The 13,470-nt window shown below is 38.2% G+C and overlaps 1 pseudogene; it reads right to left on the reverse strand.

Annotated features, from left to right (window-relative positions):
* LOC120285039 overlaps positions 1 to 13,470 on the reverse strand; it is a 74,706-nt pseudogene that overhangs the window by 19,006 nt on the left and 42,230 nt on the right.

Raw genomic sequence — 13,470 nt, forward strand, 5'->3', positions numbered from 1 at the left:
GTTCCCAATTGAAAATCACACGGTTATTACAAAGTTTAGGTTTTCCTTTAACAACATTCGGCTTTACTGTCTTTCTGAATTTCACCGAATGCCCCATTTTCTCTCAGTTCTCTTTTGTCGCTTCTCATGCTGAACTGCTTTTACTGCTGCATCTCTGGTCGGTCTTGCTCAGACCAAAGACACTAGAATAACAAGGTGCGTAACGCCATACGCTTTTTTGGCACACGATTTTTTCGGCGTGGCTCTAGAGGTGGCTCCAGGCTCTCTCGAATTTTTGTTCCAGAGCGAGAGCTCTTTTCTACGCATACAGTGATACCAGACAACTGTATGTGTGCACACGTATGCTCATGCATTGTAAATTTCACAAAATATGCCCTTCACCATAGAAGTTCTTTGACATTAAATCTATATTACTTTTGATCAATTGGCACCATGCGAAAAATTCTTGTTTTGCATTGCCTTAACGTTATTATTAAATAAAGCTTAGAGATAGTAATAGCCGGAATCATAATATCACGAAAACAAATTTCAAAAATTACTTTATATTAGAATATTTGTCATTAGAGTATTTAGCTAGCGACGTGTGAAAATTTAATAAGGCAATGATTGTTGAGTGCTTGTGTCCGCACTTCGTGCCTCAAGATACGACTTTTGCATTAAACAGTTTTCATATTTTTATTTATTTTATAAATTTTTATTTTCTACTACGTATTATTTTTATGAAATACTTATTTCTCAATGTAATGTCTTTATTGGGAAAATTTATATTTTAAATTACAGTAGTTATAATAATTTCCTTTGTATTTGCTTTAATTGCTTAGTATACTTATTAAGTCCTTCGACTTAATATTATGTATGTAAATGAACAATTTGTATTATTTAAAATGCACATTAGATTCAGTTCTTTTTCAGTTTCAGTTCTTTTTATATAGTATTCCAGTTTGATATTTTTAAAAAGTGCGCAATTTCATCATATTGCTACGAAATAGGCCAAAACTCCCCAAATATGTAAATTCGTTTCCGCGATCAGAATTGATTTCGTACCGAAAATCGTCTTCTTGCACAACACGCACACATATACGGGTTCTCTTCTATTGTTTTTACTCACAGAAGCAAGCAAATTCTATTTTTAAATTTCTTACGCTCTCAGCGTAAGCGAGCGGAAAGAGAGCAAATTTGGCCATCACCAAAAAAGTGGCTGCATAGTGCCAAACCAATGTATGGCCGTTACGCATCTGTTTATTCTAGTGTCTTTGCTCAGACCCTGCTTTTCTTCCGAGAACAATACTTTCTTGCATACATAGAGACGATAAAAGTATGCATGTTGATGCTTTTAGTAGATGCTCGAATATTTTGACAGTATAATCGAAAACGTTTAAAGTTAATTTAGTAATCTCCAAAGCTAACGATAAAAAAATTCAAGAAATTAAAAAATGTGTGGGAGAAAAAGAAGTTATTCAAAATAAGAAAGGGAGAAACAGATTATTATTTTATGTTCGTACAGACATGGAAGATTATATTACAATGAGGTCGGACACATAGGTAGAGAAAAAATGTTAGATGTCATTATACCCGTTACTCGTAGACTAAAAGCGTAAACTAGATTCGTTGAAAAGTATGTAACAGGCAGAAGGAAGTTTCTAACTATATAAAGAGTATATATTCTTGATCAGGATAAATAGCAGAGTCGATCTAGCCATGTCACTTTGTCCGTATGAACGTCGAGATTTCAGGAACTATAAAAGCTAGAAGGTTGAGATTCAGCATACAGATTCTAGAGACAAGTCCGTAGCGCAAGCATGTTGACCCATGCTGCCACGCCCAGAAACCGCACAAAACTTCCACGCCCACACTTTTGATAAATATGCTGATCGTTTTTTACATTTTATTAGTGTTGTAAATTTCTATTGATTTGCAAAAAAATGTTTGCCGCGCCCCGATAACGCCCTAGAGACGCCGAACCGGTCAAGCCCACACTTTGGATCAATTTGAAAATTTTTTCTTTTTTCATTCCTCAATATCTATCGATCTCCCAGAAAAATGATAAAAATTTCGCGTTCGCATTCACTCTAGCTAAGTAACGGGTATCTTATAGTCAGGAAACTCGACCATAGCATTCTCTCTTGTTTTTAAATCTTATTTGTGTTCATATAAAAAATTGCTTAAAATGTGTTGTGTTATCCCCTAAAACGAGTAGGAAAAGATTTCTGGTAGATCTAGGTAGATCCAAAAAACATATTTTTATTGTAAAAGACGGTTTTACGGTTCGTTTATATGCTACAAATATCACTAATACAGCAAGCCCTAATGCATCATTTCATATAGGAGAAGTTGTTTTAGTTCCAAGAAGTTCAATGATTTGTGTTCGAGTTTGATGTTAAGCATGTTGCAAGATTGCGACTGGATCACCCGAGGCGAACGGACAGGTTGAAAGGTTCAATATAGGTCTGGGTCCAATGATAGCGAAACTAGTAGGACCGGAGAAAGGTATATATATATTGGGCCACAGTAATAAATAAAGATGAGCACGAATTAAATAATACACAACACCGCATTATCAAGCAAACTCCAAGCAAAGTGATTTTGGTTTAAAGCAAAGGGGAAAAATACTAGACGAATTTAAAGAGAAGCTAAAAGAATAAGTTAATATTAAAAAATGTAGAAATTTGGGAAAAAGTAGAAGCGAAGCAGAAAAAATCAAAAAAAGCCCAAGCGTATAACAAACGAAATACAATATGATTAGATCGCCAGAAAGCCATCTGAATACAAAATGAGAGACAAAATGGTAAAGAATTTCGACAGCACAGCATATCATCTATAAAATGGATTCCAAAATGTAAAGGACGTACGTAACCCGTACCAAGGTGTCTAGAGAATTCAAAATATTAAACATTAGAAACGATCACACAATTAAGCACTAATAATAAAAAACAAATAAAGTATGTAAATATGTAGAAAAAAATACAAAAACATTATAGAACTACAAACAAGCAATTAAAACCGTGATAAGGGTATCAGTTAGTCAGGACGGCGGAGTTATGATAGGTAACTCAAAGACCCACTGTACCATGTATTTGCATAGTTAGGTAGAAATATGAATTATATTGTCATCTAGCTCTTACTTATAAGCTAGCATTTAGCAATAAGAATGTACATCTAGCTCACTTACACATACATACACATAGCATTCGGGGGCGAGTATTTGAACGGAGGGGTCAAATAAATGAAAATAAATGAAATGAAGACATCGAAACTATAGCAGCGTTCACATCAGATTTTGTTATATGTTGTATATAAGATGTTTGTATCAGCTGATGTTTGATTAGATGAAAGCCGAGAAACAAAAATATGTTTTTTTAGTGAAACCACCGTGAGGGGTTTAGACACTGCAGATTTTATTTCTGAAGGTCCCACTTGTGCCGTTAGCCCGGACTCAATATTCCTTTGTGGTGGTTAAATTGGTCCAAATCACTGGTTGAGAATTCCAAGCTGGACTCCCTCCACAACGGATTGATCAGATTAATTCGAATCTTTTGATTGACAGCTGATCTGCTATGGAGTCGCTGTGGGGCGTTCCCCTTAGGCAACCTACCACCAGCGGCTTTCTTGCGCTTTGGAAATTCTTCTAATAGCTTAAGACTATTAATCTGCGAATATAGCCCGGAGAGGAGATCATCAGATCCTCGAAAACTATCTCTAGTCCTTTCCAGCCATTACAACGGTTTTTTAAATTGGGGCCCTTAGCTAGGTCATTACTTGTTCGGCCGCTGGAACCAGAGCATTTAGTGTGCACCATTTTATTACATAGCCAACAAGTCATTTTTGGCTGTACATGTTATATAAACAGGCGGCATTTATTTTGAAAGCTGACAACATTAGTACTACCCATATTTTTTGGATTCGGACAAGTGTACAAAAACACAAAATCACATTTGCAAGCGAGTTGTCAAATGTACAGCATGAGCGCAGTCTGCGCGCTTAGAACTTTAGATTTTGTGTGATAGAGCGAGAGGGCGGGTGCATAGTGCAGTTTATGTGCATTCAAGAACAACACCAAACTGCGGACAACGCACAAAAGAGAGGGTACATCAAACACAAAGACAGATATATCAGAATAAAATTATTAAAGAATGTATTAAAAACCGCCACTGGTATTAACAAACGCAAAGGCAAATTCGAAGCGTAGAAAAAGCCCGACGTTCGCTTTAGAGTCTAAGAGAAAAGAAATATATTTGATATGCATTTGATTTGACTATTTTTCCTCGAACTCTATACGTGTTTGTCGACAGGTGAGACCGTCACATTTCGCACTGAAACCAAAAATGGGCATTCGATTAAAAATCTTACCTTTCGGATATAGTCAACGAAAACATTTTATATAGATCTTGATCGGCGTCGTTTAGTTTTATGCCCTTGGTATCTTCCTCATCAAATGATCCAATATCGAAGGCATCTGCGGCATTTACTTCCCCTCTAGGGGTACTAAAGGTGGAGTATATTTTTGTATGTAAACCTGGTGCCAATCAATTCCACAGAAAAAATTGTGCATTTTTACTTCATCCGCGCTGAAAACCAACAGTAAGGGGTGACAAAAAGAAAATATATTAGTGCTCTGCGTTGGAAAGGGGAGCTTTACAATACGCATATTCCGAAAATGGTCACAAAAATTGTCCCTATTCCAAAACTCGGAGCAAAAGGAAATTTCGTAATTTGCGCAAATTTATCAACCATACTTTGGTTTTCATCAATGTAATTTTTTCCTGTTACACAATTATTCTTACCCATTTCCCATGCACCCAAGCCTTTTAGAGACGTCCCTTTGAAGTAACATTTCCAACAAATTCTTTAGTTCCAAAGAAAACGATTCTGGAAGTTCTACGTTCTGCAACAAATGAGGAATTATGTATTAGGATATACGTATTATCATTACAAAAACTTTTGAAGAAAGTTCATTTAAAACAAGAGGAAATGCTATAGTTGAGTTACACGACTATCAGATCCCCGTTACTCAGCTAGTGTGATTTTTTTTCATTTTTCTGGGATGTCGATAGATATTGGGAAATAAAATGAGAAAAACTTAAAAAAATTTTCCAAAGTGTGGGTGTGCCGGTTCGTCGAGTTTAGAGCGTTAGAGTGGGCGCGGCAAAAAGTTTTTTTATAAATCGATTGAAATTTTTACTATTATTATTATGAAAAAATATCGAAAAATGGTTCAAAACGGTTGTAGTTTTCGGCGGTTTTAGGGTGTTAGAGTGGGCTTGGAAATTTTTTTTTACAAATAGATAGATATTACAGGAAAAAATTAAATAATAAAAATGTTGAAAAATATAACCATTTTTATTAAAAGTGTAGTCGTGCGGTTTTGTGCGGTCAACCAACTTGCGCTGCGTCTTTTTCGCTAGAATCTGTATGCTTAATCTAAACCTTCTAGCTAATATAGTTCTTAGATCTCGACGTTCATATGGACAGACGGATATGGTCGGCTATTGATCCTGATCAACAATATAAACTCTTCCTTCTGCCTGTTAGATACTTTTCAAGAAATCTACTATACCCTTTTACTCTACGAGTAACGGGTATAAAAAGGAAGCTCCGGAAATCAAAAGGTTTTATACCCTTTCAGAAACGGTCTATTTATTCCTGTCTAGGATCACTAGCCCTTTGAGTCTGTCCGACTGTAGGAACGGCAAGGTATCGGGAACTATAAAAGGTAGAAAGTTAAGTTAAGCATGTACATAGATTCTAGAAAATTTTAAAAACGTTTAAAAACTAGTTTTTTTCTTATTTCTCTTGCAAAATTTTTTTTTTCTTTAATATACCAAAAAAATTTTGGCAGAGCGCAGCCTAGCGCCAGTCTTACCAGTTACCATCGTCTTGTCTTACCAGTTTCTATCGATGTACCAAATTATTTTGGCCCACAAACCGCAAAAAGCTGTCTCACCATCAATTTTTAACAATGACTTTTTCCCACTCTAACCAAAGCTGCCAAAAGCCATCACGCATTTAAAAGGTATTGATTTTTTTCATGATATTATTTACCAATATTTGCCAATTTCTATCGATATCCCAACCAAAATTTAAAAATATTACTTCACACTTCTGAGCTAAGTATTGGGTATCTGATAGAGGAGGATATCGACCATAGCGTTCTCTCTTGTTGTGATTTTAATGATGAATTTTTTATATGAATCACAGGCTCGAAATTAAACCCGTTACTACTACTCATAAATTTGACAAAATATGTCCTTCATCTTAGAAGTTCTTAGACTTTATTAACTTTATTCACTTTATAGACGTTTATTACAAAGTTAAGTTTTCCTTTAACAACATTCGGCTTTACTGTCTTTCTGAATTTCACCGAATGCCCCATTTTCTCTCAGTTCTCTTTTGTCGCTTCTCATGCTGAACTGCTTTTACTGCTGCATCTCTGGTCGGTCTTGCTCAGACCAAAGACACTAGAATAACAAGATGCGTAACGCCATACGATTTTTTGGCACACGATTTTTTTGCCGTGGCTCTAGAGGTGTCTCCAGGCTCTGTCGAATTTTTGTTCAAGAGCGAGAGAACGGAGAACGCTACAGCTAACAGCTCTTTTCTGCGCATACACTGATAGCAGACAACTGTATGTGTGCACGCGTATGCTCATGCATTGTAAATTTCACAAAATATGCCCTTCACCATAGAAGTTCTTTGACTTTAAATCTATATTATTTTTGATCAATTGGCACCAAGTGAGTTTCTCGCAGAGCCAACAGTTTACCCCGTTGGGCAGGAGGAAGCGAAGGCAGATCTGTCATAAAGAGTACCGCCTCACCAGCAGACAGCAGCAAGAAGCTACAGTCAGCAATTGTTTAATGACTAGCAATGGTACCACCGAGAGCAAATAATTTTGGAATCCAACGAAAGACTGTTGGTATGTGATGCTTAAATTGACAACCTATCGAAGTTTAAAAACTGCTTCCACAGAATTCTTCAAGAACTGCTCAAGCCCTCGTTGGACTTCTCCCAGCTACCAAGAGCCAAGCCACGTTTTTTTTATTATACGAACTACGGTATGTGGCAAGCACGATTCATACGCCCTAGTGGAATTATGCCTACGTACTAAATCAAAAACCTCCCTGTGCTCTTCAGTCCTTACTCGCTCACCGGGACTGACAGTCAAGGTATGACTTCGATGAGCACGACGTGAAGCCAGAAGCCGGCCGGACTCGTTTCATTATATTAAGCTGTGTCCCAGCTCCCATGCCTCCCTGTTCGCCAACAATTGCTGAGCGGCACTGCTTTGCTGACGATGTGGCAATAAAAGCAGTCGCCAACAATTGCTGAACGCAGAACAGGCTTTGGGCTGACTCTACGTGGCTCCGGTCTTGTGCGCCGCGATTGCTAGCCCGGCTTTCTCGAACCAGTGGATGGCAGCTCAATCGTGGTGTTACATTTTTCTTGCAAGTCTGCAATTGATTTGGCGACTGCTTTTATTGCCACATCGTCAGCAAAGCAGTGCCGCTCTACTCTCTACTACTACTCTACTTTTTGGGCCAGCTTCCGTATCGTACCAGAGGGCACGGTCCCTAAAGTAGCTGCCAACGACCATCCTCAGGTACTTCGGGACCAAAATACTGTTCATGGCTCCGAGGATTACGGGCCATTTAGCGTTGTTGAAGGCGGTCTTTACTTCCAGAGTCTGAATTGCGCAGTATTCCTCTCTGTCTCCTAGCCATCTTTCACCAGGCAGAGGGGTCTTGGTTATGTTACTCACGGCCGAGAGAGCGTCCAGGGTACTCTATCTCTTCCGGAAGCCATATTGCTGACTTCGTTGATGGCCTCTAGTCGAGTATACAGTAGGCATAAAGGGCGGTAGCTGTTCGCAGCATGTGCTGGTCCCTTGCCTTTCGAAAACAGGACTAGTTTCTAGTTTTTTCACCTCGTTGGAAAGATTCCGCCAAAAAGACATTGCTGAAAGGTGGCCCTGCTTTAGGACTGCTATCGCATCGTTTGCGTTCATCAGCACTAATGATATCTGCGTCCCATCCCGCATCTGGAAATGAGCGGCCAGGCAGCCACTAGCTCCTATGTTGTCGTAGCCTCGTCCAGTCCGCTGCAGGATAGTGCTATTTATTGCGCACCCGTACGCACAGGGGCCAAATCTTTGAACGTCGCTTCTAGATCGCTCTTAAACTTGGAAACGCTTTCCGAGGCTATTCGCTCTACTTCGAGCAGCAGCTCACCTTGCTGAGTTCTCCGTATTTTGCGTACGTGTCTGCCCAGTTTGCTAAGGCTTGGGTCCGATCTTGGTTTCCGGAGCATCTCTGCGTACGAAGCCTCGCCCGTCTTCTTCACGATCAGTGGCTTTGGCTTTGCAGGCGCATAGGCTTCACCTTGGCCCAATCTTCAGCCGTGCAGATTCTGTCTTGGCGACAGATGCATAGCTGCCTTGCTTGGACTTGTTTGGTTGTCGGATTTCCTGCACCGTTGCTACCAGTAGTATGGTTGCTCGGCTTGGGCGCCTGAGCTTTGGGCACTTGCCCCTTTGGCACCTGCGCCTTCTTGCTAGGCTTTTGGACATCCGACTGGGTAGCACTGCTCATCACGGTGCTCGTTGGTGGTCCCTTCGTTCAGCTCTATCGTCCTGTTGTTAAGAGCTACGAGTTCAGATACTACAACCTTGGTCTCTCTTGTGACATGCCACTGGGTCTCAAAACCGGATAGCAGGATGTTTATCTTGCCAGTCATCCTTACGAGGATGCATTTAAGGTCCTCGTTCTGGAGTGCCGTGGTCAGGTCCGAAGACCAATGGGGATCCAGCTGGGGACCAGCCTTTTGCGATGGTACGGTAATCGTGGTCCAACTGCAGGAGCAAAGTTCTCCACCTCTACAGCAGCACTGATGTCGCTAGTCAACGGCGCAAGCCACCGCGGGAACCGCGATTCTGTCTCCCTGAGTCGGGTTTCGTCCAATAGTAGGGGATCTCGAAAGCCTATACGCCACCTATACGGGTCGTTGAGATTGGGGGACTGCCACCATTGCGCTATCCATCAACTCTAAGATGGCCTAAGGGGACGATTTTTGGTATGTCCGCGACCTTTGTGCCTTTTTCCTATTCTTAAAGAATGGTACGCACCAAAGGAACCAATATCAAATCAAATTTTAAGATTTTAATTTAAGTTCGAATTACGCGCTCTACGGTCGAAACTCAACACTGATCTCACCGTTGAGAGATCAGATCACTCCCACGATCACCCATTGCGAAAAGTTGCCAGCGCTATCAGCTGTTTTTATCAGCAGAAATGGCCAACTTAAAGTATGGCCTTTTACATGCAACGCACGGTCATTTCACTCGCCTAAGTAACGCGCAAATCTATGGCACAACTCCACCGTGTGGTTTTGTAAGTTTTCCGCAAGTACCGACCGAACCAACTCCGTAAACAACGAAAATTCGCGCAGCGTTAACACAAGACGTCCGTCTGCACGACAGTGTAGACTTGCATCTCGCCAAAACCATGTGTTCACATATGAACGTGACAAAGAATATTGGTTGCCTCACACCGTAAATTAAAAATAACAACAACAATAACATCTTATTTAGATCGTTCTAACATTTTGGTCCTTTGAACCAACTCTGCAGTCAGAACACAAGCACGTTAAAGTCTAATTTGTTGCGAGCGCATGATTAGCCACAGGCTGCTAACATGTCGGTTGTTTTGTTTTTCGAAATTCTCTGCAGTTTTTTCGCACCAGTAGTAAAAAACTCAGAGATTGCTAAAATTGTGGTTTTTTGCTTTTTTTGCGTAAGAAACTCAAAGATTTTAATCGAGAACCTAAGAGTCTGATTTGTTGCGAGCGCTCAATCAGCTAAAGGCGGCAAAAAAGTGAAAAAAATAAAAAAAATTACAAGTACAATTCTGGATGACAAAATAATAAACAAATTTCTTAGTTAATACACGGTTGTTGCGTGACGTTGGCGTTACGAAGGCCAGAAACTGTTCGGTGCGGCGGTGTTCAATAAATAAAAAGTTCAAAAGTGAAACACAAAAACTCCAAAACCCAAATAAAACGAGTTTAAAATTAATAAAAGAAAAGCAAGAGGCCGAAATTCTAAGAGATGAATATCTCGCAAACGACATTGAAGCAGCAACAACAAAACAACTCGCAAGTTACATTTTTAGTTCAACACCAATATCAAATTCAAGGCAACATCGAAGGAGCAAGGAAGATCATCTGTAACCACCTCCAACGGAAGCAGCAGATAAGTTAGCTTTTAATATATTTAGTGGACAAATTGAATTTATATCAGTATGCTATCTGAAACAATAATTAAGGTCCTAGCACTGGCAAGCCTAACAAGATAAATAAGAGTGATTTAATCTGGTGAAATAACTAGTGACTATATCAACCAAAAAATGTTTTCAGAAATTTTTAAAGTAATTGAAACCTTAAAGAGTAAATATTCGAGCCTTAAAGATATTTCTGGGACTAAAATAGAACCTAAGAAAATTGAAAGTGACCCAAACTAGTTGGCAGGGGTTTTCGACAAAAATTTCGACCAATTAAGAGAGTATTTAAAACTATAAAAAAAAACTATAAAACTCTTGAGGGTCGCCGGGAAGTTTCCCTACTTAGAGCTAATAAAGTAGAATTTTTATGTAGTAGAACAAACAGTAAAATAAAAGAGTTCTACAAAAGATACAAAAATTATATCTCTTTTGACGAACCAGTCGAAGATTTAGAATTTGACGTCAAAAATATTTTAAACATACTAAACGAAAGGATGAATTTTTCCGAAATAAGAACCGGCACTAATAACGGGGTATTGGTAAAGAATGGAGTAGTTATGGATGGGATAGATGATACAAAAAGTATTACCAAAAATACAAGTTCCCACCTTTACTGAAGAAGAAAAAGAGTTGGACTTTTTCTCTGAATTATTTAAAAAATAAATCATACAAGATGATAGAGAGCATTTCTAAAGTATAATTATTTAAAACATGGGAACCAAGAGGAATAAAAATAGGAGAAAACAACAGAATGCTATAGTTAAGTTACACGACTATCAGATTAATCAGAGTAATGGGGACTCAGCTAATATGAATGCGAACACGAAATTTCATCATTTTTCTGGGATATCGATAGATATGGGGAATAAAATGAGTAAAAAATTTAAAGAATCCGTTCGGCGGCTTTAGTGGCGGCAAAGTGGTTTGGCTAATCGATAGAAATTTACAAGTCTAATTAAATTATGAAAAAATATCCAATAATTTTTAAGAAATGTATGTGGCAGTTTTGGCGGTTATAGGACGTTAGAGTGGGCACGGCAAAAAGTTTTTTGGCAAATCAATTCAAATTTACACGACTAATAAAATTATGAAAAAGTATCCAACAATTTTTCAATAATATGGGTGTGGCAGTTTTGAGCCGTTAGAGTGGGCGTAGCAAAAAGTTTTTTGACAAATCGATATAACTTAACACGACTAATAAAATTATGAAAAAATATCCAAAAGTTTTTCCAAAATGTGGGCGGTAAACGAAGAATAATAGAAATACTATCCCTAAATTAAAACTTTGTGCTGCACATCTCCTCTCAAAATTAATAGATAAAGTCGGGACAGCAACTGGAGGTCAAACGAAGGCATATGGCTGGATTGCACGGATTAAAATGGGAATAATAAAGACAAATATATTCGACAGCAAACTGACGAGATTAGAAAAGTTAAGGAGATCGAGTGAAGACATGTTAAGTCCGAAGACAACCCCGCAGACATAGCATCTAGGGGTGTAAAGCCAGAAAAATTTCTAGATTGTAGAATTTGGTGGATGGTTATTTGGCTATGGTAAGCCAAGTCGAAAGAATACTGGCCAAAAGAGGTTGATTTAGATAGTATAATTATTAGTACTGCATTAACAGAAACCTTAAAATTATAGATAATTACTGTATATATCTTTAGATTTATTGAAATAAAATTAAAAAGCAAATCATTTCCCACATATCTTACAGTAAATAATATAGGTAGCAAGTGCATTAATAACAAGAAAACAGCAGGAAATTCAGTTCAGAGATGCATTGTTTAAACCACCAATAAGATATCGATACTAAAAACAAAATATTAGGATTGAACCCATTTTTAGATAAAGGCGGGCTATTAAGAGTGGGAGGTAGATTACAGAATTCCAGCGCTGAATTTGGAAAGAGGGAGAAGAGGATAATGTGTTTTCTGATAATGGAACAAATTTTGTGGCACCGCCGGAAAATTGAATGAAAATTTGCAGAAAACTCAAAGAAAACAATAAAATTATTCAAATTTTAGAAAATGAACAAATTGAATGGCATTTAATTTCCCCGGCAGGACCTCATTACGGAGGTATTTGGGAAGCTGGAGTAAAATCTGTAAAATATCACCTTAAAAGAATAATAGGCGACAATAGTCAATAAGTACTATATTATTTATGAAGAGATGGCAACTCTTTTATGCCACATTGGAGCGGTGTTAAATTCAAGGCCTTTTTATAAAGCCAATAGTGACAAAGACGATTTAGAAGTTCTATTAACTCCACTACGGACGAAAAACTTGGAAGTTTAGATAGATAGACACTAATTCAGAAAATTATACGGGAGTTTTGAATTAATAGGAGAATGATTATTTAAACAAGCTTTACAAAGAAAAAAATGGAAAATATGTATGCATAATATTTATAAAGGTTATTAATAAAAGTTGAAAATCGTCACCCAGCAAGATGGCCCTTGGGGAAAGTAGAAAAAGTACATAAAGGAAAAGACGACCGGACCGAGTCAGGGTAAAGCTACAAGATGGATCACTTTAAAGGTTTACAAAGGTTTGCCCCTTAACTGGAATTGAGGCTAAGATACGGCCTATTCCTTTTAAAGAGGCAAAAGTTACTCGTAGTAGCTCCGGAATCCATAGGCTTAGAGTAATGGCTATAATGTTATTCCTAATGTTAATTTCCCAAGCATCGAATGCAACTTTACCTACACAAGGAAAACATATGTGGTCAATTGAAAAATTAAACAACACTAGTTCAATTTATCAATTTCTTCTAAATGAAAATGTATATTATAAAAATAATAATTCATTGTCGGTTTTATTGGTAGCGGCTCAGAAAATCAGCATTTCCCAGTTTGGATCCCTTACGGTAAACTATATCGAAGTTATTGAGGAATATAGAACGACATTCCGAGGAAAGCTTGTAATTGTTTTTTATATTTTGGTGTGGAAGCTTATTGAGTTGCTTTTATTTTGCCTCTAGAAGGCATTTATATTTAATAGATGGTTTACGAAAGTAACATTTATCTTTACGAAGGCGCAATACAGATTTTGCAAAACGTAATAAAACTTCCTTGAGTCCTTTACTAAACGTACGTATGTAAGTGTGTTGTCCCTTGGCGATCCCGCACGGCGACAGACGCGTTGTAGATGGCCTTTTATGCCGCATGAGTGGCAAAACACGAAATGGTCGCGC

The sequence above is a fragment of the Drosophila simulans genome, chromosome 3R (genome assembly GCF_016746395.2).
Source record: "Drosophila simulans strain w501 chromosome 3R, Prin_Dsim_3.1, whole genome shotgun sequence".
Taxonomy (NCBI): domain Eukaryota; kingdom Metazoa; phylum Arthropoda; class Insecta; order Diptera; family Drosophilidae; genus Drosophila; species Drosophila simulans.